This window comes from Podarcis liolepis (assembly GCF_965112155.1).
Source record: "Podarcis liolepis genome assembly, chromosome: 4".
Lineage (NCBI taxonomy): Eukaryota > Metazoa > Chordata > Lepidosauria > Squamata > Lacertidae > Podarcis > Podarcis liolepis.
In genome coordinates this window covers 95,501,539-95,529,102 of record NC_139558.1, presented here as the reverse complement: position 1 = coordinate 95,529,102, position 27,564 = coordinate 95,501,539, and the positions used below count along the sequence as shown (strand labels likewise).

The following is a 27,564-nucleotide window of genomic DNA, read 5'->3' as shown; positions in this document are numbered from 1 at the left end:
TATGGGGTTCATCACTGTCCCCTGAACTGTATAAACACAGAGACAGTCTCCGCTGAAAGGCTGAGTGGTGATTACCATAAGACCGTCAAGTGCATCTTGACAATATAACCAGAATAGTAAATATTTAATACGATGCAGCTCGTGAACAGCAAAGCAAAATTAAATGAAAAGTCAAATAAAATGAGCTTAGAGACACAATAAAGTTACTTATTCAGTGCCTGGAAAAGGCTTTGTGTGAGTTCTCCCAACCCCTCCAGAGGTACCAGCGACTTGTATCTTGGCTGTTTCCCCATGGGCACCGTGGGCATGCTGGTGACAAGAGGGCTAACATGGTCATTCTCCTGCACCTGATAGAATTGTGTGTGTTTGTGTGTGTGTGAGAGAGAGAGAGAGAAAGAGAGACAGAGGGAATGAGCCTGTTGGTTCCACCTTCCCTCTGCACAGCTCTCCACCTCCATTCCAACAATCCTCTACATGTTGGGGGCTGATCTTCTACAATAGCTGGACCCCCCACATTGTGGGAAAACCACACACAGAGCTGTTTATACTGAATGAGACTATTGGTCCATCTAAGGTCACTTTTGTCTACCCTGGCCAGTATTGGCTTTCCAGGGGTTCAGAATGGGAACGCCTTCAGCCCAGCTGGAGATGCCCAGAACTGAATCTGGGACCTTTGACCTGCAAACCAGATACTCTACAACTGACTTACGGCCCTTCTTCAAGTGATGGAAGTGATGCTACCAACCACCTGATTTGGAATGCCTCCTCCAGGTATGGTCTCAAGGAAAAGGCTCAGGACCACAATACCTCAAGGACCGCTTCTTTCCATATCAACCTACCAGACCCTGAGATCATCTTCTTCATGTGCCTCCTCCTCAAGAGGTCAGGAGGGTGGCAACACGAGAACTGGCTCCCCGTCTGTGGAATGCTCTCCCCAGGGAAGTTTGCCTGGCGCCTTCACTACAAACCTTTAGGCGCCAGGCAAAAACGTTACTGTGCTGGTCCCGGGGGGAGGTTACCGTGAGGCGTGGTCAGTGTCCGGTCCTGGGTCGAGAGTCTGGAGACTGTCCACCAAGGGCGAAGCGGGGTCCAAAGCGAGGAGCCAGGCAAGGTCAGGAACTCTGGAAGAACAGGAGTGGGTGCTGGCAGAAACAGGTTTCCAACGACGTTGCTCCCGCAACCTGGGACCGGGCTGACTGGCCTTTATCTTCTCTGAGGCCAGGGGCGGTCCTGGCCCACAGGTGACGCGCCTCTCCTGGCCTTAAGGTGAGCACTCCTCCTGGGAGAAACCAGTTCCCTCCACCTCTCTGCCCTGAGCCTCTGCAGCTCAGGAGAGGCTGGAGGGTTACTGGACCCAAGGGGAGGCTCACCTTCCCCTGACAGGGCTGGGAGAGGTGCACCTGTAGGCAATGGGTCCACAATCACCTCCAGAGCCAGAGTGGATTCATCTGGTGTCTGCTCCTGAGGATCCGGCACAGGTGCAGGCGCTTCAGATTCAAGGCCCTGCCCCGGCTCAGCCGGCCCTGGAGGCGGGGACTCCTGTGCAGGCTGGGATTCCTCTGGTTCAGCCTCTGAATCAGATTCCCAGGCCATCACAGTTACTTTTCAACCAGGTCTTCACCTGACTTGATCTATATCCTATATCCTTTTTTAAAAGTGCTGGCTCTTTGGGGGTTTTTTATTGGGTTGTTGGTTTTGTTTTGATTTTATGTATTTGATATTTTATGTGAACCGCCCTGAGACCTCTGGGTATAGGGCGGTATAGAAATTAAAGAAATAATAATAATAATTAATAAGTAAAAAGTGCCATCTGAAAATCGAGTGCACACAGTTTCCCATTACACTGACTGACAGAACTCAGGAGCAAACGAAAACCCAGGCATTGTTATCAAAATGAGCCACGTGAATTCAAAACATTAGTGTGTTCTTGGAAATGCCAGCATACATCGCCCCTCATTTTAATTAAAACTTAAATTAATTTTAATTAAAAAATGAATCTTTGTAATGAGAGCAAATATCGCCTAACACTCTATTTTCAGTTTTGCTACCCTGCAGCTATCTTGATTATGGGAACGAAAGGAATGCTTTTCAACAAGTCTAGCCAATTCTCTCTCCCTCCACCCTCCTCTCATGTTTTGTTTTCCAGTTTGCTCACAACACTGAACAATTTACGGGTTGCGTGCATTTAACGGTCTTTGGTTGTGTGTGTATATTTGACTCTGGAAGGATTAGCAATACAACATCTTCCCATTCACATTGGGTCCCAATCATGCAAAGATTCCCATGTGTGCAGTGGGAGCTTCCTCCCAGTGCACTCCCCAAACCCCTAAAACAGATTTAGGAGATGGATCCATTGCACTGCCAGAAATACTTCCACGGACAGAACACTCACATAGTATTACTTTGGATACAAGCCACTGGCTACAGGGGATTTCACAGAGACTCCAGGAAGCTTGTCGCTACTAGCAAAGAGCAACGTGAACTGGCACCCCAGTCCTGGAAGCAATAAATATACACATGGAGGAAGCTTTCATGAACTGATGACCTTATTGGATTTTGAATAGGTCAGGCTTCCTCAAACTTGGCCCTCCAGATGTTTTTGGCCTACAACTCCCATGATCCCTAGCTAGCAGGACCAGTGGTCAGGGATGATGGGAACTGTAGTCTCAAAACATCTGGAGAGCTAAGTTTGAGGAAGCCTGGAATAGGTGCTCACCTGGATGCAAGACACCTGACTACAGAATCTTAGAGTTGGAAGGAAACCAAGGGTAATCTAGCCAACCTCCTGCAATGAAGGAATCTCAGCTACAGCATCTATGACAGATGGCCATCCAACCTCTGCATAAAACCCCTCAAGGAAGGAGTGTCCACCACCTCTCATGGGAGTCTGTTCCACTGCCGAACAGATCTTACCGTCAGAAAGTTTTTCTGAATGTTTAGCCAGAATCTCTGTTCTTGAGCCATTGGTTTGAGTCCTAGCTTCCACAGCAGGAGAAAACAAGCAGGTTCCCTTCTCTATATGACAGCCCTTCAGATATTTGAAGATGGCTATCATTCCCCTCTCAGTCTCCTCTCTACCAGGCTAAACATACCCAGCTCCTTCAAGCACTCCTCGTAAGACTTAGCTTCCAGACCCTTGATCATCTTGGTCGCCCTCCTCTGCACACCTTCCAGCTTGTCAACATCCTTCATAAATTGTGGTGCCCAGAACTGGACACCGTATTCCAGGTGTGGTCTGACCAAGGCAGAATAGAGTGGGACTCTTATTTTCCTTGATCTGGACACTAGACTTCTGTTGATGCAGCCTAAAATAGTGTTAGCTTTTTTTTTGCTGCTGCATCACACTGTTGACTCACGTTAAGTTTTTGGTCTACCAAGACCCCCAGATGTGGCCACAACTGACACTAAAAGCTGTAAACATGTATTGTTACATGTTGCATACAAGCTGCCATTAGAATCACTGGAATGAAAAGCTGGATATAAATCTTCAGAATAACAAACAAATAAACTTCTGCTTGTTTGTCTGGAGACGATTCTTTCCCAGTTTAGTGCCCCCTGCAAATTTGATGAGCATCCACTCAATGCCTTCAACCAAGTCATTTATAAAGCCATTGAACAACAACCATTTCAACTCAGGATACCCCTGTTTTCAAGACCAGTAACACAACTTCCCAATATCACATCATGGAACAACAACACATGAATATAATGGCACCTCAGGTTACGTATGCTTCAGGTTACATACGCTTGAGGTTACAGACTCTGCTAACCCAGAAATAGTACCTTGGATTAAGAACTTTGCTTCAGGATGAGAACAGAAATCGTGCTCCAGCGGCGCGGCAGCAGCAGGAGGCTCCACTAGCTAAAGTGGTGCTTCAGGTTAAGAACAGTTTCAGGTTAAGAACGGACCTCCAGAACGAATTAAGTACTTAACCCGAGGTACCACTGTATATGAAGCTGCCTCATTCCAGTAGCCAATACTGTAAGTCCACTTCATCCAGTATCTTTTGTTTCAAGTAACAGTGGTATCTAGGCAGGCATCCCTTTCCCAGTGCTGCTTCCTGTGGGCTTTAAAACTGGAGATGCCAATGACTGGGCATGCAAAGCATGAAGTCTGTAGCTGAGACATGTCACCGGAAATTTGTACTGTTCTTATTTCACAAGGTAAAACGGACGTGGGTGGCGCTGTGGTCTAAACCACAGAGCCTAGGGCTTGCCAATCAGAAGGTCGGAGGTTTGAATCCCTGTGACGGGGTGAGCTCCCGTTGCTCGGTCCCAGCTCCTGCCAACCAAGCAGTTCAAAAGCACACAGTGCAAGTAGATAAATAGGTACCACTCCGGCGGGAAGGTAAACGGCGTTTCCGTGTGCTGCTCTGGTTCGCCAGAAGCGGCTTAGTCATGCTGACTACATGACCCAGAAGCTGTACGCCAGCTCCCTCGGCCAATAAAGCGAGATGAGCACCGCAACCCCAGAGTCAGTCACGACTGGACCTAACGGTCAGGGGTCCCTTTACCTTTACCTTATTTCACAAGGTGGGCATAAATGATAAGGGAACGGTTTCTGAAAACACAGGTGCCATACGTGACTCAGGTTACTATCCTGCACATGCTCTCCACTGATCATAGTCGGGCTTTGCTTAGCCAACAGCCAAGGATGGTGGGAGATGTAGTTTAACATCACATGGCGACTCAAGGTTGAAAAAACAGTGCCATGAAGACTTGATATTAACCACCACGCATGGACTAGAACACAGTGTGCTGAACAAAAGATAACAACCAGCCTGTTTATTAGCAGCTGTCTGCTCTGCTGCCAAAAGAGGATTCCTTCTTAGACAGGGATCTAATGATCAGCCTCCACTCTCATCTCCAGAGGTTCTTCTTCTCTTCCTTTTTTCCTCCCACAATGGGAGTCGTTTTCATCGACCTGCCAAAACGTGCCAGAGTTCTGCCCCCTCTTTTTCAGCTTCCTCTTCTGACCCCGCATGAGCAATGGTCTCTTCGGTGGTTGGTGAGGCAGGGACCTCCCATTTGTGAAGGTTTTCGACTGCTCGCCAGCTGCTACGCGTGTGTTCCAATTAATGCTCTCACCCTTCAGAGCTAGCTTGTTTACTTGCGTGCTCCCAATGTGTGGGCTTGGGGGTCAAAACCGTGCTCCCTCCCATATGTCAGGAGATAAACGCAGGAACACTGCAAGAACCCACAGTCCTTGTCATCGTAGCATCTCCAGTTCATTCCAGGACAGGATGTGAGGAAATCAAAATGGGCAAGGATTATGTACGGCACATTAAGACATCGAGGAGCAATGGTAAACGTTGAGGCTGTCTTGGAGCTTGTGCAAAAGCCTTTTCATTCCATACACATCTGCCTTAACTTTTGGAGGGGAGGATATCATGGTAAGGTAAAAGGTAAAGGACCCCTGGACGGCTACGTCCAGTCAAAGGCGACTATGGGGTTGCTGCGCTCATCTCGCTTTCAGGCCGAGGGAGCCATTGTTTGTCTACAGACAGCTTTCCAGGTCATGTGACCAGCAGGACCAAACCGCTTCTGGTGCACAGAGGACCGTGACAAGTGCCAGAGTGCACAGAAACGCTGTTTACCTTCCTGCCACAGTGGTACCTATTTATCTACTTGCACTGGTGTGCTTTCGAATTGCTAGGTTGGCAGGAGCTGGGACAGAGCAATGGGAGCTCACCCCATCACAGGGATTCGAACCACCAACCTTCCTATCAGCAAGTCCAGGAGGCTCAGTGGTTTGACCACAGTGCTACCCGTGTGGTATTAACAATGGTTAAAAAAATCAGAAATTCTCTGTGGAGTCACCCCCTGACACCTCTCAGCCTTTCCTCTCCCATGTAAACACCTCCAGCTAACCTCTAACATGGTTGAGTATTACAGCTGGGCAATATATTGATAATATCGTTCAAAACCGGTTTGAAGTCCATATTGCGATATCGTTTTCATAATTTTTGACCTGGCAATATATCGTGAATCCTGGTGTGTGTGTGAGAGAGTGCTATGCAAAAATCACAATGTGGGGAAAACCGTGAAGCCACCCAACATAGCTCCTTTTGATTTATCAGTATATCACAATGTTTAGCTGGTGATATATCACAATGTTGAGAACAAGGTATCACCCTACCCTATTGAGTATCACAGCATCTGACAGATCAGTTCGTAGAGAATGAGACTCTAAATTTGAAGGCTGTGGGTTCAAGCCCCATGTTGGGCAAAAGATTCCCTTCCAACTCGGCCATTTTATTAGCTATGATCAGCACTACAGACCAGCAGGGAGAGGCGGAATTAAACTCATTTCACATTTAGCGGTCAACCTGCCTAATTTGCACTTTCTGAAACAATACACAAACTGAGACACTGTCATCATTTGAAATCTGTGCTTCTCCGGATCTTGCAGTAAAGTTCTCAAGTCAAGCAGTGTGTGTGGCAATGCGAAGACTAGATTGAAGTGCGCATCGAAAAGCACATATTTGTGAAAATGACATGCATTGTATTAGGAAAATATGCTTTGCAAAAAAAAAAAAGTCTATTTGTTTGCTTCTTAAAATATATACACTGCCTGACTGCAGGGGAGGGGGGGGGGGAACCCACCTCAAAGCAGTTTATAAATTAATCAAAGTTGCATTTTAAACTTGTGTGTATTGGGATAAATATGCACCCAAACACTGGTGAAATTTCTTGATGATTTCAAAACATATATAATCACAAACTGATGTGGAAAGTGAGCTTAAGATAGGAAGGAGAAACTGAGAAAAACCAGAAGTGACAGATTCACCCATCTCTAATCAGCATCGATGTTGGGTGTTTAACTTTGTGTTAGATATTACTTTCATAAAAACAATTTACTAGCCTCTCTCTTGACACTATTGCAACTGTGGGGTCGCCAACTTTCATTGGGTTAATGCTAACCCAATTCCCTCTGAAGCAGAGTCGCCTAATCCATTTCAGACTTTCATTTATTTATTGACTTAGCATATCTCACCCTTCTGGTATAAATAAACCACTCAAGGCAGTTTACAACACATAAAAATTCTAATTCCATGAAAACAGTGGCAATAAAGGGGACAGGGCCAGCAACTTAAAAACCATAAAAAATATTGTATGTGTACCCCACAAAATAAAAGCCTGACAGAATAAAAAGATACTGAACCACTGGGCAGAAATTCTAATTTGTTTGGATTTTAATGAGAAACTACCTAATTCACACTTCCTGAAGCAAGATGCAAACCGAAGAACAGCTACGCTTCAAAATTCCCCCTTCTCTGGATTTTGCAGTGCAGGTCTCCAACTAAGACAATATGTACAAAAATCCGTCTGTTAGGAACAAAGGCACCTAATATGCATGCTGTAGTGAAAATGAAATGCAAACTATCAAGGGAACATGAGTGCAAAAACGTTAACGTTAGAACTGCATGCAAAAATGTGCTTATTAGGAGACATGTATGTGAAAATGCTGACAGACCTTCATGATTAATACGTCCCACAATGCCTATCAAAATTATACCTCAATGCAGGCTTCAAGGAAGGAAACCAAGGCACAAAATAAACACTCAAGCCCTTCAAGATCCTATTAAGTCAGATTGCTTCCAAACAACTCTTAAGGACCAACTGCTTTCGGAGTTTGCTGATAACGTCGAGGAACACTGGACCAAGCTAAAGACATCCATTATTGCAGCCTGTGAACAAACTACTGGATACCAAACCAAGAAACACCAGGACTGGTTTGATGAGAATGATAGTGAGATTGAACGCAATATTGACAAGAAAAGGAATGCTTTTTGGATCTGGCAAAAATATAGAAAAAACCTATGCCAACACTAAGGCACAGAGTTTCTTTAAAGCCACAAAGACTATCTATGGACCAATAATTCATGAAATATGCCCCCTACACTCAACAGGTGGTCCCACACTTCTAAAAGATAAAGAAGCTATTGCATTGCACTGGGACATTACCATCATCTCCTTAACCACAACTCCCCCGTAGCTGCTGAGGTCCTCTCACAAATTCTACAAAAACAAATTAGAAATGAGCTAGCAACAGGAGAGTTGTGTACAGCTATTAACTAAATGAAAAACAACAAAGCCAGCAGACCTGATGGGATACCTGCCAAAGCCTTCAAAGTGGGCAGAATTGAACTACCCAGAAAAATTTGTGAGCACCCTTCAGCTCCTCCATGATAATATGACAGCAACAATCACAGATAACAATGGCTCTTAAAGTGAACCATTCACAGTGGGATCAGGTGTTAAACAGGGTTGCGTTATCGCCCCAACTCTATTCATTATTTTCATTCCCCTGATCCTATACATTGTTGAATGGAAGGAAACTCCCCACCGGGGTAGAAACCATATATCCAACAGATGGAAAAGTCTTTAACTTGAGAAGGCTGAAAGCAAAGAATAAGGTTACCATAACTTCTGTCTTAGAGCTTCAATATGCTGATGACAATGTAGTGTGTACACACTCAGAGGATGACCTCCAAACCATCCTAAATAGCTTTGCAGAAGCTTATGAAAAGCTTGGCCTATTGCTCAACATCCAAAAAACCAAAGTGCTGCACCAACAAGCACAAAAACCCCCTCTGCAGTGCCACAAATCCAACTTAACGGTGTAACATTGGAAAGTGTTGATCACTTCTCCTACCTGGGCAGCTATCTTTCCACAAGGGCCAACATTGATGATGAAATCCAGTATTGCCTAAGCTCTGTGAGTGCAGCTTTCTCCCAACTGAAGTGCAGAGTGTTTGTGGATTGGGACATTCTCAGGGAAACCAAAATGCCTGTTTACAAAGCTGTTGTATTACCAACCTTACTGTATGCTTGTACCACTTATAAACGGCATCTACAACTCCTCAAAAGATTCCATTAAAAAAAATTGCACATCATTTGGGAAGACAGGTGAACTAATGCCAGTGTACCGGAAGAAGCAAAGATGACAAGAAATGGTTCTTCAACGTCAACTTCGATGTTGTTTGGAAGCCTGATTATTGTCTTCCAAAGCAACTACTTTATTCCGAACTTAATAATGGAAAGTGTAATGCTGGTGGTCAACAAAAGAGGTTTAAAGACTCTCTCAAGGCAAATCTTTAAAAATGTAGTATAAACACCAACAATTGGGAAACACTGGCTTGTGAGCGCTCCAATTGGGGAACAGCCTTTACCAAAGGTGTCATGGGCTTTGAAGACGTTCGAACTCAGGACAAAAGGGAGAAACGTGCAAAGAGGAAGGCACGCTTGGCAAACCCTCACTGTGATCAACTCCTGCCCGGAAGCCAATGTCCCCACTGTGGAAGGGCGTGTGGATCTAGAACTGGCCTCCGCAGTCACTTACTGACCCACTGCTAAGACCGTGTTCATGGAAGACAATCTTACTCGGCTATGAGTGATCGTCAAAGGAGAAAGGTTACGCAACATGCTTGCCATGCATGAGACTTCTTATCTCAGGATCCTGCATTGCAGACTCCTGCTTGCAGGGGGTTGGACTAGATGACCCTCAGGATCCCAACGCTATGAGTCGAGGATACTAGGATTCCAGTGTAGCAATGCGAGGATGAGATAGGAAGCAGGCAAGGCGCGCAGGAAACAGCAAACAATGCTCAGGATCAACGGTGCATGCTGGGTAGAGAATGCATTGAGATGTCTTAGGGCCTGGAATACAAGCATTTCATTATTATTTTAGTTATTGTCCCCCTCACCCCCATGTTTTTAACTGTTTCACCTTGAGTCCCTGTCAGAGAAAAAGACAGGGTATAAAGAAATATGCGATAATATCCAGCCACATGGAATACGTAGTAGCACATGCTCAACAGTTCACAGTGCTGCGTGTCTGCAGTCAAGTCAATGTGTTATTGCCACCCTGGGTTTATCTGGGTTTTCTGGTGTGGAGGATTAAGGGGTGTGGGTTTAAGGTTATCAATGGCCATCGTGAGAGGCAGGAACACTTCTGCACATTCCCATTGCCGTCCCCATCAGTTGTCTCACAGCACAACCCTACTCAGAGCTAAGTCCCCTCTGAGCTCATCTGAGGCTTACTTACAGGTTTAAGTGGATATAGGACGGCAGCTTTTCTGAATCATCACGTAGACAATGCTGTGAGTCATCGCATGGTTATGTAGCACCTGTGACATCGCCCTAAACCAGAGAAGACAAGCAGCTGTGAGTAAGGACTGTGTCGCAGACTCCAGGTCTTGGAGAAGTGAACTTCTTCGCCTGGGAGTGAGGCTGCAGACTTCTTGAGGACTATATGTTCGTCTGGGCCTCAGAGGCTTGCTTGGTTGCAGCAAGGACCAGGGAAGGGGAAAAGGAGACAAATGCCACCCTCTCTCTCTGGCCCTTGGGACATTTCCTGGATCACGCCCTTTCCCAGGCCACACCCCCTAGCCCCAGGTTGCGCCCCTCAATGGCCCTGCACTGCTTCCTCCTCAAACACTTTTGTGTGGGTGGAGTGCATCCCTCAACTGCAATAACGCCTTTTGCCCAGCAGGATGAAAGATGGAGGCAGAGGGCCTTCTTGGTAGTGGCGCCCTCCGTGTGGAAAGCCCTCCCATCAGAAGTCAAGGAGATAAAGAACTACACAACTTTTAGAAAATACCTGAAGGCAGCCCTGTATCGGGAAGTTTTTAATGCTTGATGTTTTATTATGGTTTCATATATGTTTCCATTATTATTGTTGTTGTTGTTATTGTTCTGAATGGAGAGCTGTATCGTTATAAATAATTTTTATTTTTAAGTTGTAACACTTTTACTGATATACAAATCAAAGAATTTCCCAATAAACATACAGTCGTACCTTAGAAGTCGAACGGAATTTGTTCCGGAAGTCCGTTCGACTTCCGAAATGATTGAAAGCCAAATCACAGCTTCTGATTGGCTGATATGAACTTCAGACTTGTTTTGGATGATACAGTGGTACCTCAGGTTAAGAACTTAATTCGTTCCAGAGGTCCGTTCTTAACCTGAAACGGTTCTTCACCTGAGGCATGCTTTCACTAATGGGGCCTCCTGCTGGTGTGCGATTTCCATTCGTATCCTGGGGCAAAGTTCTCAACCTGGAGCAACCAAAGTGGTTAGTGGAGTTTGTAACCCAAAGCATCTGTAACCCAAAGTACCACTGTATATGGCTATATCGGCCAGCCCTATCCTTGAATTGGCTCAGCCTAATCCTGAGAATTGGTTCCTGCTATGATATTCCCTAACCAAGGGTTTTCACTGCATCCATGTCAAGGGCAGTCTTGTGTCTAAAATACCAGTTGCAAGAAATTCCTGCTTGTAGACTTGCCATGGGCACCTGGTTGGCCACTGTGAGAACAGCACACTGGGCAAGACAGGTCAACAGCTTGATCTACCAGGGCTCTTCATCACACACTTCAAAGAGTGTTGCAACTCGAGATAATCTTCTCCAGGCCCACGCTCTCTCTGCATTGCTGGGCTCCAACTCCCATTGTCCCAGACCATTGGGCATGCTAGCCAGGGCTGCTGGTAGACGAGGTCCATCCAGGGGAGCAGCCCCTGGCTAAGGAAGGCTGCTTCAAGATTGCTGTAAGACAGGGGAGAAATGCCGCAAATTTTCAACCCACCTCCCAATAGGCGATACAAAACAAACTAACTAACGATCGTCTCCTGGCTTTAATATTAATGAGGCGCTGCTGGTTGTTTCAGGTCTGCAAGGTGGCTTTTGTGCTGGAGGCGGCTGCAACATCACACCTGTTCCCGAACCAGAGATGATCAAATAAAAAAGGTCTTTCCCGTTTGGATTGAAGGGTGTGTAAACAACCTTTGAGCCAAATCTCCGGCTGTGAGAAATTGCACGTTGCTTTTCCCCATTTTTTAAAAAAATAAATAAATTGTGATGCCCGACCCGCCGCTGAAAGTGCTTCTGCTCTGGGTTTAAAGAGCTAGCTAATCAGGCAAATCCCCTGTTTTAAAAAGCAGAAAACAAAATGCTGCTGTCATCTGATCAAAGGGAATAGGTTGCCTAGTACTTCCCTTCCCCTCTATTTGAATATCGCCATTTGCTTCCCTTAATTGGAAGAACAGGAACAAACTGCAGCATGTCTGCAAGGCAGTGCTGACAGGTTTGCTTGGACCACAGCTTTGCTCTCATCTACCCGCCCCAAAACCATAAAGAAGGCTGATCGCCGAAGAATTGATGCTTTTGAATTATGGGGCTGGAGGAGACTCTTGAGAGTCCCATGGACTGCAAGAAGATCAAACCTCTCCATTCTGAAGGAAATCAGCCCTGAGTGCTCACTGGAAGGACAGATCCTGAAGCTGAGGCTCCAATACTTTGGCCACCTCATGAGAAGAGAAGACTCCCTGGAAAAGATCCTGATGTTGGGAAAGATGGAGGGCGCAAGGAGAAGGGGACGACAGAGGACAAGATGGTTGGACAGTGTTTTTGAAGCTACCAGCATGAGTTTGACCAAACTGCGGGAGGCAGTGGAAGACAGGAGTGCCTGGCGTGCTCTGGCCCATGGGGTCACGAAGAGTCGGACACAACTAAATGACTAAACAACAACAGCAACACCCGCCCCCAAAATGCTAAGAACTATACGGGCGACTTCACAAGCAACGCCGGGAAAGGAAATCACCACCAGAAGAATCCAGCGATCTTGCATGATTGTTCTGCTTGCACAACATCCCTACTTCTGCATGCATTTATTGGTTCCCATTTTGGCTGGTTCCTGGAAGCAGTCCTATAGCCGATTTACCCCATGTAACACAATTTAAACCTATACAAATGGAAATCAAAGGCATCTTCCTATTTTTCGTAACATCCTTTGGCACAGGGGACCAACTCTCCCTACGAATGTGGCACTTATTAGAGAGGGAACGAAGGTGACAAACTTAATTGCTAGGCTGTGCTACACAGAAATCAGGCTTCGATTTGTTCAATTTGACAGAGGAAATTGTTGCACTTGCTCGACTGTGCCACTTCTTCAGCTCTGCGAACTCAAATCAAATCCCAAGTTGTTCCCTTAGTTAGTTAACTGATATTGGACCAGTATTCCTTGGTTTGGATGCAAGGGGTATCTCTGGTTTGGAATGAGTCAGGGTCTCTGGGTCCAAGGGAAGAGCAGGGAGTGAGTTCTCCTAAGACTCAAACCTGGTTTTGAAGCTAGGAATGTAATTTGGGGACACAATACAGGTGTATGCCATAATCATGGGATAGAGAAAGGGGGTAAATCTTTTCTCCCCCTGTTTTACTACCAGAACTCAGGGCCATCCAATGCAGCTAAATGTTGGATATGTAAAAGACAGGCCCTCTTCAACCAGTGCATAAAGGTAAAGGGACCCCTGAACGTTAGGTCCAGTCGCGGACGACTCTGGGGTTGCAGCGCTCATCTCGCTTTATTGGCCGAGGGAGCCTTCATACAACTTCTGGGTCATGTGGCCATGACTAAGCCGCTTCTGGCAAACCAGAGCAGCGCACGGAAACGCCGTTTACCTTCCCGCCAGAGCGGTACCTATTTATCTACTTGCACTTTGACGTGCTTTTGAACTGCTAGGTTGGCAGGAGCTGGGACCGAGCAACAAAAGCTCACCCCGTCGCAGGGATTCGAACCGCCGACCTTCTGATCAGCAAGCCCTAGCCTCTGTGGTTTAACCCACAGCGCCACACGCGTAAATTACAGAATTAGCTCCCGCAAAGGACGGCAGATGGACACCAACTTGGATGGTTTCCAAAGGGGATTAGGCAAATTCATGGAGGGCAAAGGCTAACAATGGTTACTGGCCGTTATGGCAATGCTCCCCCTATCTTCTCAAACTCATTGTTGGGAATGACAAGGGGCAGAGCGCGGTCGCATTCAGATCCATCTTGTGGGCTTTCTGTAGGCACTCAGTTGTCCACTGTGAGGACAGGATGCTGGCCCAGATGGGCCACTGGCCTGACCCAGCAGCAGCCCAACTGGGCCAGAGGTGTTTTTTTTAGTGGGGGAATGTTCTTAGCTTAAGATGCAGCAGTATCAAGATAGCAAATTCTAAAACCTTCTGCAAAAGGTTGGGTTACAGGAAAATCAATGGCCCAGAGAACCATTTCTCTTTCTTTTCTACAAGAAGATTCACTGGGAAAGGGATTAGTGACTAATACGCTCAGAAAAGCAATGCAGGAGGCATTGGTTTTGCACTAACAAATGTACAAATCCATCTTTATATTCCATGCATGGCCATAAATACTTCGCTTTCCTGTGCACTTACCCTCATGTCATCCTCATGAAATACTATATTATACGAACGACATACTGTCTCGCCTGGTCTGAATCGATATTTCTACATATATCCCAGTTGCAGAAAAGAAAAACGTATTAAGTTAATATTTCATTATACTGAAAGACAACCTGGGAGCATATGACAGCAGCCACCAGAGGGTATTTTTTTTGGGGGGGGGAGAGGCGGAGTAGTGGAAACCATGATAAAGAAATATTTCCACAAATTTAGAAAGTGTAATGCCCTTGATGTACTGGAGTACAATGAAGTTTTTGAAGAAGATGAGCCATTTTCTTGTTTTAAATTGCACTACAGAAACACTAACATTTAGGGTGCTTCTCATTATTACCTGGATTACAAGTTGGGTCAACCAGGTTAGAATTTTAGGTGTACCCTCAACTTCACCATTCTTGTTATTACTTCCCTGCCCTTCACCCTAACGTTCCAGGGCAGGTTACAACATCAAAACATAGTATTAAGAAGAGTTTAAAACAATTTACAGTCACAAAAAGAAGGCAAGTCCTAAAAATATATGCTTCGAGTGCCTAGGCTGTGCAATGACGGTACGAGATGTGCCTCTGTGGGGATCAAGTTCCACAATTTAGGGGCCACCACAGAGAGTGCCCTGTGGCCTTTGAAGAAAAAGCTTCCCCAGATCTTAATTAAGGGATGCTGACATACACTTTGTCTCCCCCTTGTAATCTTTTCACCTGCCTTCTGTCCATGCTGAGTTAAACATTTTTACTGAACACAAAGGAACGTCACTTGGGAGAAGGAAGCGAGAAGTTGCTTCCTGCTCCCAGACTGGGGTCCTGAGTTTCCCGGGACTCCAGCTGTTTGTTTACTTCCCAGAAAGAATTAGGTAGTTAATTTCCCCGGCATTTCTTGCTGGCCTTTTACATCAGCTCCTTTGATAAATCATTTGGGACACTGCATAATCAAGTGCTGCCATAAAAACCCTTATACAGATCTATAAACCAGATTACATCGCACAGGGAAATCATTGCACCGGCCGGCTCCGAAAAAGCAGAAACTTGCGTTTAAAAATCAAAAGCAGAGGGCCGTCGCTCCGGTAGCGAGTTTAGTGTTTCCCTCTCCGGAGTTGTCAGGCAATGCCATGAGAAATCATTGCAATGGCGTCTCTTGGGGTTCTGTAACCGCAGAACACGAGCAAAATTCAGAGCGGTCCTCACTTCCTCTCCTAGTTTTATTTTTTGACATGGGGGAAGCACACCGAAAGGAGGCTTAAACAGAGATGGTGAAGCCCAGGTCCCAGAGCCCTTCCAGGTCTCCTTATATAGCATTTAGGATGCTCCCGCCAGGCCACCCACTATATAGCCACTCCCCTTTTCCCTAGGCCACAAGACTGAAGTACTTTTTTGGGGGACAGGGGGCGGGCGGGTATGGGGGACTCCCTGGCCCTGAATGGGGTAACTGTGCCCCTGAAGGACCAGGTGAGCAGCCTGGGAGTCATTTTGGACTCACAGCTGTCCATGGAGGCGCAGGTTAATTCTGTGTCCAGGGTGGCTGTCTACCAGCTCCATCTGGTACGCAGCATGAGACCCTCCCTGCCTGCGGAATGTCTTGCCAAAGTGGTGCATACTCTAGTTATCTCCCACTTGGACTACTGCAATGCACTCTACGTGGGGCTACCTTTGAAGGTGACCCGGAAACTGCAATTAATCCAGAATGCGGCAGCTAGACTGGTGACTGGCAGTGGCTGCCGGGACCACATAACACCGCTCCTGAGAGATCTGCATTGGCTCCCAGTACGTTTCCGAGCACAATTCAAAGTGTTGGTTTTGACCTTTAAAGCCCTAAACGGCCTCGGTCCTGTATACCTGAAGGAGCGTCTCCACCCCCATTGTTCAGCCCGGACACTGAGGTCCAGCACCGAGGGCCTTCTGGCGGTTCCCTCATTGTGAGAAGTGAGGTTACAGGGAACCAGACAGAGGGCCTTCTTGGTAGTGCTGCCCGCCCTGTGGAACGGCCTCCCTTCAGATGTCAAAGAGATAAACAACTACCTGACATTCAGAAGACATCTTAAGGCAGCCCTGTTTAGGGAAGTTTTTAATGTGTGACATTTTAGTGTATTTTTGGTCTCTGTGGAAGCCGCCCAGAGTGGCTGGGGAAACCCAGCCAGATGGGCGGGGTACAAATAATATATTATTATTATTATTATTAGTATTATTATTATTATTATTATTATTAATTATTATTATTTATCTCCCCTCCAACTTTTTACAAAACTGACGGTGAGGCTGTGGTTTTCCTTCAGAGCAATATGGGGACGTTTGTGAAGACTTGCCAATCCCTTCGGACATGTGCGGTCCTCTTGAGTAAAGCGGCAGGAGATAACTGATGCAACGGATGGGTAATACACGTACTGGTCTGTTTCAACTTTGTTACATGCGCATGGTGTTTAAAATACCACAATGATAGCAGCCATATAAGCATCCAAAGGTGTTCGGCCTGGTTAGTTGACTGCCATGCAAGCAAAGCAAGTGGACCGAGAAGAAAACAGCCTTAGAGCCTTTGTTCCACACAGTGCCCTCCGGATTTTGCTGGACTACAACCCCCATAATCCCTGAGCATTGGTCTTGGTGGTGGGGCTCATGGGAGTTGTAGTCAAACAATGTCTGAATGGCACCATGTTGACTATCTCAGATTTAGAATGCTAAAAAGGCAACAGCAGGATTTTCGTTATAAACCTTGAAAATTAAAATTATGCAAAAAAAAAAAAAACCCACACCCCACAGAGTCATAGAATTCCAAGGGTCATTTAGTCCAAATCCCTGCTATGTAGAAATATCAATAGAGGAGTGTCTCCAACATTTCAGGTGGGAGACACTCCTAGTCCTACCAGGAGATGCTGGGGATCAAACCTGTGACCTTCTACATGAAAGCCAGGATCAGTGCCAATGAGCTACAGCTCTTCCCCGAGAGCAAAGGTCATTGCAAGCCTGTTCTTTAGTCCCAGTCTTGCCTGGTTTTCCTGACGCAACTGTATCGCAAAGCGTCTTCCACCCAGCCGGTAATTTTATATGTGCCATGCAAAGTACGGCAGGAAGTATCGGCTTCATTTATCACCCTCCTATCAAGGACAGTGCTTTCTTACAAGGCCTGCCACAAAGGGACTGACCCGGTGTCGTAATACGGGCCGGGGATGGAAGATTGTAACGGGACTCCGTGGTTACAGCTTACTCAAGCTGATGGCCTTGATAATATCGCAGCCCAAGCCCAGGAAGCTGCTGCCTAGACGTTCTCTCGGCTGTCGGTGTCGATACCAATGTGGCGGTGACGGAGCCCGGGGGCAAAAGTCTAGGCTCTGTGCACGCTGAGTTGATGAGAGGGGAGAAGTCAGTTTCCGGCATTGGGAAGGGACAGAATGGCTCCCAGTGCAAGGTCACAGGGAGAGTGTCGGACAGCTGAGTTGTTGCGGTGGAGAGAACACCGGGGGTGGGGCGCAGGGAGAGAGCAAAGCCAAACAGGAGCCAGATAAGGGTCTGGAACAAGATCCTGCACTTTATCAATGGCCCGGGTTAATATAAAGGAGACACATGGGAACACAAACAGAGGGAAAGCGATAGGTTGGTTTTTGGTTTTTTTTGTCCTCCCCCTGGCTCTGTTGACAACAAATAAGTTTGCTCTGGAAAGGGGGGAAGAAAGGAAGACAACAAAGGAGCCTTGCAGCCCAATATGGAAGAAAAGTCCATTTGTTATGTGCACACAATGAGGAGTTTGTTCAGCATGACTGCAAGATGGCCGCATTACTGAAAATCTGAATTTTGCGTTTTGACCTCTCTCCACTGCGTATACCGTGTCAACTACAGCCGGCATTTTTGCTCTGTAAAACTGATCTTTCTCCCTTTCAACTTTCTCATGCTGAGATTAAAGAACTATCTGTTTGTAGGCATACTTCGCTGGCTGCACACAAACTTCCACTTGTCTCCAGCGGCTCCACATTTCATACAGGTCAGAGACTTTTTCCCCTCCAAAGGGGATGCCCGTTAGCTATTATTTCCCTCCAGCGATGCAAAGCTGAGATTTAAGTAGTTGCACCTGTCGAACTTCAGCCTTCACAGAAGCCCTGTCTCATACAAAGTCCTGTGATACTGCACCGTAACTGAACATGACCAAACTACAGATCCCCCAGACCTTTCACAGACAAAACAGTGATTCTTGTCAGCGGTGAATCTTGCTTGCATTCCAAGGTCGGCTGTACATTAAACTCTGGTTTTGGCACAGCCGTTCAGCTTTGTGAAATGTTTATCTTTTCGCCTCTCTATTCCAGCTGACCATTGCAGCAATCTTTTAATCTCTTGATGATCTCTGTTCCAAAGGAATTTGTTTTGATTTTATAGCCTTTTCATTTGCTGCTTCTTAAATGCTTGCCTTACTTCGACTGCAACTCTTAATTTGTTTCTGCTTTCTCGATCGCCCGGAGGACTCTCGTCACTGGGCGGATGATCAGTCAAATGCATTAAAAAAAAAAAAAAGTTAGATATTGCATGCAGATGCCCTCTTCTGAAATGTTGTGCCCACATGCGATTGCCTGGTGAGACATGCATGCATGCTGGTGGGGAAAAGTGTGATCTTAATCCTTTAACTGTGCATAAGAAGATTTGGGGAGAAGCAGACTAAAGAATCTGGGAAACTGCCAACATATTTTCATGGGCTCTTTTAAAGAAGGATGTTAAGCAATTGGATGGACACTGTTTCATTAGGGTTTGGCTTTCATTAGGGCGGCTGTCTACCAGCTCCTCCTGGTACGCAGGCTAAGACCCTCCCTGCCCGCAGAGTGTCTCGCCAGAGTGGTGCATGCTCTAGTTATCTCCTGCTTGGGCTACTGCAATGCGCTCTATGTGGGGCTACCTTTGAAGGTGACCTGGAAACTGCAATTAATCCAGAATGCGGCAGCTAGACTGGTGACTGGGAGTGGCCGCCGAGACAACATAACACCAGTTCTGAGAGATCTGCATTGGCTCCCAGTACGTTTCTGAGCACAATTCAACATCTTGGTGTTGACCTTTAAAGCCCTAAATGGCCTCGGTCCTGTATAGCTAAAGGAGCTTCTCCACCCCCATCGTTCAGCCCGGACACTGAGATACACTGGTACCTCGCAAGACGAATGCCTCGCAAGACAAAAAACGCGTAAAACGAAAGAGTTTTCCGTTTTTTGAGTCGTTCCGCAAGACGAATTTCCCTATGGGCTTGCTTCGCAAGACGAAATGTCTTGCAAGTTCTTGCAAGTTTGTTTCCTTTTTCTTAAAGCCGCTAAGCCGTTAATAGCCGTGCTTCGCAAGACGAAAAAACCGCAAGACGAAGAGACTCGCGGAACGGATTAATTTCGTCTTGCGAGGCACCACTGTACAGTGCCGAGGGCCTTCTGGCAGTTCCCTCATTGTGAGAAGTGAGGTTATAGGGAACCAGGCAGAGGGCCTTCTTGGTAGTGGCGCCCTCCCTGAGGAACGCCCTCCCACCAGATGTGAAGGAAATTAGCAGCTATCTTCTCTTTAAAAGACATCTGAAGGCAGCCCTGTTTAGGGAAGTTTTTAATATTTAATGCTGTATTGTTTTTAACACTTGATTGGGAGCCGCCCAGAGTGGCTGGGGAAACTCAGCCAGATGGGCAGGGTATAAATAATAATAATAATAATTATTATTATTATTGTTGTTGTTGTTGTTGTTGTTGTTATAATCATCATCATCATCATCATTATTATCATTATTATTATTATTAACTGGCTTACCAGTGTAGCCTATTTCCTTCCCACATGGTCAAACCCTTCCTTGGAAGTTTTCAAGCGGACGTTGGGTGGCCATCTGCCATGGATGCTTTCGCTGAGATTCCCACTCTACAATTCCAGGATTCAATCCCAGTATTTGTATACAAACCCATGCGCCAACCCAGAATGTCTTGTCAGCGTCAGGCTTTCCTTGTATCGAAAGCCAACCCTCGAAGGGACTGTCCCGGCACTTCCTCCCATTCAGAGTAAAGTGTGAAGCGTGAAACCAAATAAAACAGGCAGCCAAGAGGTTTCGTGCCCCAAGGGCTGCCAGATCAAAATTTCATAATAAAGGGATGCTTTAGAGCTGTGGTGCTTGACATCCATTATGCCCTATGAAATACACAAGGAGCATCTATTATGTATGAGAGGAATCCATTATGCCCCTTGGAAACAAAGAGTGTCGAAACAAGGGACATCCATTCCGGGAGGAGAAGGCATGCATCTTACAATAAAGGGATCTAGCAAGCCTTGTACACATCACCCCTTTGGTCCACTCACCTACCACCAACTCAATTATCTGCATTTGAGCTGCCTTAAACGACAGGATAGCATCTTAAAAAGCAGAGACATCACCTTGCCAACAAAGGCCCGTATAGTTAAAGCTATGGGATTCCCAGTAGTGATGTATGGAAGTGAGAGCTGGACCATAAAGAAGGCTGATCGCCAAAGAATTGATGCTTTTGAATTATGGTGCTGGAGGAGACTTTTGAGAGTCCCATGGACTGCAAGAAGATCAATCCGATCCATTCTTAAGGAAATCAGCCCTGAGTGCTCACTGGAAGGACAGATCGTGAAGCTGAGGCTCCAATACTTTGGCCACCTCATGAGAAGAGAAGACTCCCTGGAAGAGACCCTGATGTTGGGAAAGATGGAGGGCACAAGGAGAAGGGGACGACAGAGGACGAGATGGTGGAACAGTGTTCTTGAAGCTACCAGCATGAGTTTGACCAAACTGCGGGAGGCAGTGGAAGACAGGAGTGCCTGACGTGCTCTGGTCCATGGGGTCATGAAGAGTCGGACACGACTAAACGACTAAACAACAACAACTATTCAAGAGGTACCAGAGAGAAACATTTTAAAATTGATTAATACTAAATAATAATAATAATATTTTTTAATTTATACCCCGCCCTTCCCTGTTCAGAAAACTGGGCTCAGGGTGGCTAACAGCAATTTTAAAACACTTAATTGTAGAAGTAGCATAAAATACAGTATGAAAACATGAATAACAATAAAATTCAAAGTTCAAGAATCAATTTGGGGAAAATCCATCTAATAAGCATTAGATAGTCACCAGGGCTAGCTGGTTGAATTAGTCCTACTTGGGCCAACGAGGAGGCCAGGGGAGAATTTGCTGTGGGGTCTCAGAGCTGGTAATCTTCATAAAAGTGGAGGGGGAGGGAAGAGAAGGGAAATAAAAGATCAGGCTGAATTCAAATGAAAGGCCAGGCGGAATAGCTCTGTCTTACAGGCCCGACGGAAGGAGGTTAAATCCTGCAGGGCCCTAGTCTCATGGGACAGAGCATTCCACCAGGTCGGAGCCATCACTGAAAAGGCCATACAGTGGTGCCCCGCAAGACGAAATTAATTCGTTCCGCAATTTTTGCTGTCTAGCGAATTTTTCTTCTTGCGAAGCACGGTTTAAACGGTTTAACAAAGTCGCAAGACGTTTTCGTCTTGTGAAGCAAACCCATAGGGGAATTCGTCTTGCGAGGCAAATCGCGAATGAAAAAACCTTTCGTCTAGCGAGTTTTTTGTCTTGCGAGGCATTCGTCTTGCGGGGCACCACTGTAATTAGAGATTATTATATAGATAGATAAAAGAAGATTTACTCTACCCCACTACTTTGAGGACAGGTTTTTTAAAAATGTATGAAAGTCTTAGCAGAAATTGGTAACTGAACAGGTGACGTGGAGGGAGAAGGGGTGAAATTTTAAAATGAAAGTTGGAAATGTTATTGCACCGGGAGCAGCGATGGAGGGAGAAAAATAGAGGGAACATCGGGAGGGGAGGGGTTATACAAATTTGTATAAAATTTGTATTGATTTGGTCACAATTTGTTAAAAATTATGGAAAATCAATAAAAAATAATTGAAGGGGAGAGACCTTTCACAGGTCTTGAGTGATAAGCAGGTCCACAGTGATGGAGTTAAGATTGCAGAAGATGCAAATGAAAATAGAATTGAAAGTCTGTCATGGTGAGGAAGCGAGGTTGACATTTGGCACCACAGTACAAGAGAGCATTAATCCCTGTATCCCACATTAATCTAGGGGAACAATTACTTCATCTCCAAATACTCACAGCAACTAAAAGGGCTCAGAATCCCTTTTATGAAAAAAGAAGAAGAAATGGCCTCACACCCACTTTCAGACAATGGAGACAATATTTGCTAGCAAGCTGTCAGCATGCCTTACAGATGGGAGTTTCGTATTAGTATTAATTGTATTGCTTATTTGTTATGTTAGGTGCCTGCTACTGAAAACAAAAGGCCCGAGGCAATTTACCATGAGGAAAACAACAGCAGCACGATACAAATATATAAAAATTAGGAAGAACCAGCAAGCAGCATGAGTAGCCATCAGCTTATTCTAAAAGCAACAGGCAGACACTCTGACATCTTCCCACAACACACGCAAGGGATGTCTCTGGGAAAATTAGGTTTGCACAGTTGAAGCGGATTCCAGTGCTCTGTTGCTCTAGTGCAACTTATCCACTTTAAAAAAGAAATAGAACACTTGTGGTTAAGAGAAGGGAAAATGCATTTGAAGGCAGAGGATTTAAAAATGACTGAGAGCAGTGCTTTTTCGTCTTCCAACCGGAGCACAGTTCCAGCACCTCGCAAGTGGTCGCCATTGCTGGCCGGTGCTCCCCCTCCCCGATTCTTGCCTTTACGTACTTCTGATAAGCCCAAAATGATGGTTTCTGTTAAGTTGTGCATGAACATATCAGACGACACAGCAATTCTCCAAACAGCTCTTGTTTATTCACAGGCCAGGACAGAACTGAACTGAAGGGTTCAGTCAGCCTGCTTATATAGAGCTCCAGTACAACGTTACTGTAACGACTTTCTAAAACTATCCAATCACTGAACGTCACTTTTGATCCCTTATTTGCATAACTATCTACAGTATCCCCCTGCTGGCCCAGGGTGAGAACTTCAGTACATAACAGTTTCAAGTCCAAAATGGAAGCTGGCCGGCATGTACGAGACTAAACTTTTTTTAGATCTATGATTCCACATTGCTCCTAGCTGCTTCTAGCCACGATTAGTCAAATTAGGAGGTGGGGCCAATTCACAGGTCCTTTTCTTCAATCTGTCTTCCATCTAGCGGGGGGGAGGGGCTTAACACTTTCCAGCCACACCTCTGCTATTTCACACACAAAGGTTTGTGCGATGGCACATCCATACCCTCCAATGTTTCTCCGATGAAAATAGGGTCGTCCCATTCCATAATGATCATTTTACTATATATATCCCACACATCTTACCAGGTTGCCTCTGCCACTCTGGGCAGCTTCCAACATACAGCAGTACCTCGGGTTACAGATGCTTCAGGTAACAGACTCCGCTAACCCAGAAATAGTACCTCGGGTTAAGAACTTTGCTTCAGGATGAGAACAGAAATCATGCTCTAGAAGCGCAGCAGCAGGAGGAGACCCCATTAGCTAAAGTGGTACCTCAGGTTAAGAACAGTTTCAGGTTAAGAACGGACCTCCAGAAGGAATTAAGTTCTTAACCCGAGGTACCACTGTATGTAGAAACATAATAAAACAACAAGCATTAAAAAAAGAACTTCCCTATACAGGATTGCCTTTGGACGGCTTGGGGGTTGGATAGCTCCATATCCTCTAATGAAAACAGGGACAGAGCCTAGGACCTGCCGATCAGAAGGTCGGCAGTTTGAATCCCCGTGACGGGGTGAGCTCCCATTGCTCGGTCCCTGATCCTGCCAACCTAGCAGTTCAAAAGCACATCAAAGTGCAAGTAGATAAACAGGTACCGCTCCAGCAGGAAGGTAAACGGCGTTTCCGTGTGCTGCTCTGGTTCGCCAGAAGTGGCTTAGTCATGCTGGCCACATGACCCGGAAGCTGTACGCCGGCTCCCTCGGCCAATAAAGCAAGATGAGCACTGCAGCCCCAGAGTCATCCGCGACTGGACCTAATGGTCAAGGGTCCCTTTACCTTTACCTAACCTGTATTTTAAATTGGTTTTTCCCCCCTATTAAGTTTTTACTGTAATTTTACTGGTGTTAACTGCCCTGAGCCCGGCTCTGGCTGGGGAGGGCGGGGTATAAATAAAATTATTATTATTATTATTATTATTATTATTATTATTATTATTATTATTTACAATACAGCAAGACACAGCAGTGTTGTGAGCTGCATTTGGTGAAAAAAATGATAGCCACTTTTTCTCCTGCCCCCTTCTGGCTATGGGTTTGGATGACATTACATGTTGTAGCATCATTCTGGAACTTCGCTGGAGAATAAAAATGGTGGGGGAAGCTGTCAACAACAAGGAGAACACAAGAAGGTGTAGGATATTTCACCCCTGCCTTTGCAATTCACTTTCGTTCCCCACCAAAAAAGGCAACATCAGAAAGGCCCACCTCAAATTCTGCCAAAAGTTGTTTTCTGAGAACTAGGAATTGGATACAATGCAAAGAATCACCGTATTCTTTTCTCTATAAGACTCACTTTTTCCCTCCTAAAAAGTAAGGGGAGATGTGTGTCCGTCTTATGGAGTGAATGCAGGCTGCGCAGCTATCCCAGAAGCCAGAACAGCAAGAGGGATTGCTGCTTTCACTGCGCAGCGATCCCTCTTGCTGTTCTGGCTTCTGAGATTCAGAATATTTTTTTCTTGTTTTCCTCCTCAAAAAACTAGGTGCGTTTTGTGGTCTGGTGCGTCTTATAGAGCGAAAAATACGGTAAATGAAAATGGAAACCCTCCTTTCCCCCTCCCGTCAGCTGGAAGATCCCTTAATGAAGACGCTGTTTGCAAGCACTCCTCTGCTATAATAAATGCAAGTGGTTATCAATAATGCATTTGCAAGGCTACCCAAATGCTATTTTTAAAGCAAATCGTTCACTCCACCCACCCCTGAAACGAAGCCATCCCGTAAAAAAAAACACCCCAGCTCCTCAAGAGGCTGCAACGCGCAGGCAGAACATGCTGCAAAACAAATGAGGTCATCCAGAGCTGTTAGGCGCGTTTGCTCCAGAGTAATCCCATTATAGCCAATCATTTTGCTCCCTTCCTCCACACTGTTCCAGAATGAGTGGGCTGTGGAGCCTAGCCAAACGGCAGGACAAAGTAATCTGTGCCGCTGGAAACCGTGGGAGAAATTTACGCAGACAGACAATAGTTATCCTACATGGAGGACTGCCAGGGTACTGGGGTAATGTCTGCTGCCTCTTGCCAAGATCTCTGGGATCTCCTACTTGCAGAAGCTGCAACTTTCAGGTGCAGAAGGTGATCCATTAGAGCAAATGGGGCCTTATTCTGCCCTCACCTGACTGCCCTTTAGTCTGCTTGCAACCAGTCAGCTTCCTCCTCTTCTTCCTTAGTCCCAGGGTTGCCCTCATAGAACTTAGCAGGGATGCGGATGGGAGCAAAATTAGTTGGTTCCACCTATCACTGGCTCTGGTGCCACTAATAATAAAAAAATTAAAAAAATTATTTATACCCCGCCCTTCCCAGTTTAAAAACTGGGCTCAGTGCAGCTAACAGCAAATATAAAACATTGATTAAAATGCTACTTAAAAACAGCCTAAAACGGCAAAAAATGCAGCATCAATATCAATAAAAGTCAAAAATTCAGGGGTCATTTTTTGGGGGGGAACCTCAGTCAGTAGACATCAAATGATCACCAGGGCTAACTGGCCATGCTGGTCCTAGGACCAGCAAGGAAACCAGGGAAGAATTTAAATGTGGGGTCCCAGAAAGGGTTTCTTCATAATGTATATCCAAAGTCTAAATGGTGTGTTTTTGTAGTTCTTGTCTGTCTCAGCTAGCATGGCTGTGTTGGACAGCACTGATGGGGGCTATACATAGTTCAAAACATCTGGAAAGCACCAGATAACAACAACAACAATTTTATTATTTATACCCCACCCATCTGGCTGGGTTTCTCCAGCCACTCTGGGCAGCTCCCAACAGAGTATTAAAAACACGATAAAAAGTCAGGCAGTAAAAACTTCCCTAAACAGGGCTGTCTTCATATGTCTTCACTAGACATCACTAAGACCAGGCCCATAACATAGAGGCACCAGGGCAAAATCCATTTTGGGAGCCACACTAGTTTCCTTTTGGGGTGGGGAGAAGTTTGTTTTTGTTTGTATTATAATGAGAAATGACTTAATTTGCACACATAAAAGAGGGTCCATGGAAAGCCTGGGCAAAAAGATAAGTGTTTACAAGATGTCCAAACCTAACCATTTTTCAGAAGATGGCAAGTGACCAAAGTCAATGTTCCGGTGTGTCTTTAGTTAGGTTACAGAATAAGCTCGGATAACCCTGTAGAATCACTATGTGGTATCTCTGTTTCACATTTCAAATAAGTCCATATCATGTTTACCCCATGTCACTTATTTATTTAAAAGCAATTATAAACTGCTTAATATTTTAAGCGTCTCTAAGTGGTGTACAACACAGAAGCAACAGAGAGCATCGTTGAAACGAAAATACAACACAAACCCAGTAAAATGGTGGTATAAAAGCATACAACACCAAAAGGAAATGAATTTGGAGGGTGCTTTTGAATCATGGTGCTGGAGGAGACTCTTGAAAGTCCCATGGAATGCAAGAAGATCAAACCTATCCATTCTGATGGAAATCAGCCCTGAGTGCTCACTGGAAGGACAGATCCTGAAGCTGAGGCTCCAAGACTTTGGCCACCTCATGAGAAGAGAAGACTCTCTGGAAAAGACCCTGATGTTGGGAAAGATGGAGGGCACAAGGAGAAGGGGACGACAGAGGACGAGATGGTGGGACAGTGTTTTTGAAGCTACCAGGATGAGTTTGACCAAACTGCGGGAGGCAGTGGAAGACAGAAGTGCCTGGCGTGCTCTGGTCCAGGGGGTCACGAAGAGTCAGACACGACTAAACGACTAAACAACAACAATGTATAAGAAAAGCACTCATGGGTCAGGGATGGCCTGGGCCAAAAGCTAAGTCTTTGCAACACATCCAAAGCAACTGATGGTGGCTACTTTGTGTATGGCCAACAGCGTTCGAAGCTAACCGGGTGCCAGCCACATTTCATGACAGGCAACCAGCCTTTAGCAAGGAAGTGGGGATGTCTGGTTGCCAGGTTTGGCGACTAACATCCCCAGCTGGCTGGCTTCAGAGGCAGCCCCATGCGCAATGTGCTACAGTAATCTAACCTTGAGGTTAGTGAGCTGGTTTGACCAATGGTCTGACTTGCTATAAGGCAGCTTCCTATCTCCCTACACTGCATTCTTTTACTTTGTGCCGTCAGCCTCTATTGATAACATTGTCTATTTTTAAAAAAACCAATCCATCATACCTTAAGTAAAGATGTATAT

At 45.7% G+C, this 27,564-nt stretch overlaps 1 protein-coding gene across 16 annotated transcripts in view; it reads right to left on the bottom strand.

Moving 5' to 3' along the window:
• The window catches only part of TENM4 (teneurin transmembrane protein 4), a 1,515,223-nt gene that overhangs the window by 572,874 nt on the left and 914,785 nt on the right, over positions 1-27,564 (bottom strand). For 6 of the 16 annotated variants that reach the window (XM_083499088.1, XM_083499080.1, XM_083499085.1 and 3 more), the window contains one exon: positions 10,052-10,146. The exons of the other annotated variants lie outside the window; for them this stretch is intronic. The gene's annotated coding sequence lies outside the window, so the exon portion shown is untranslated. The remainder of the gene's footprint in view (positions 1-10,051; positions 10,147-27,564) is intronic. 16 annotated transcript variants of the gene reach the window in all.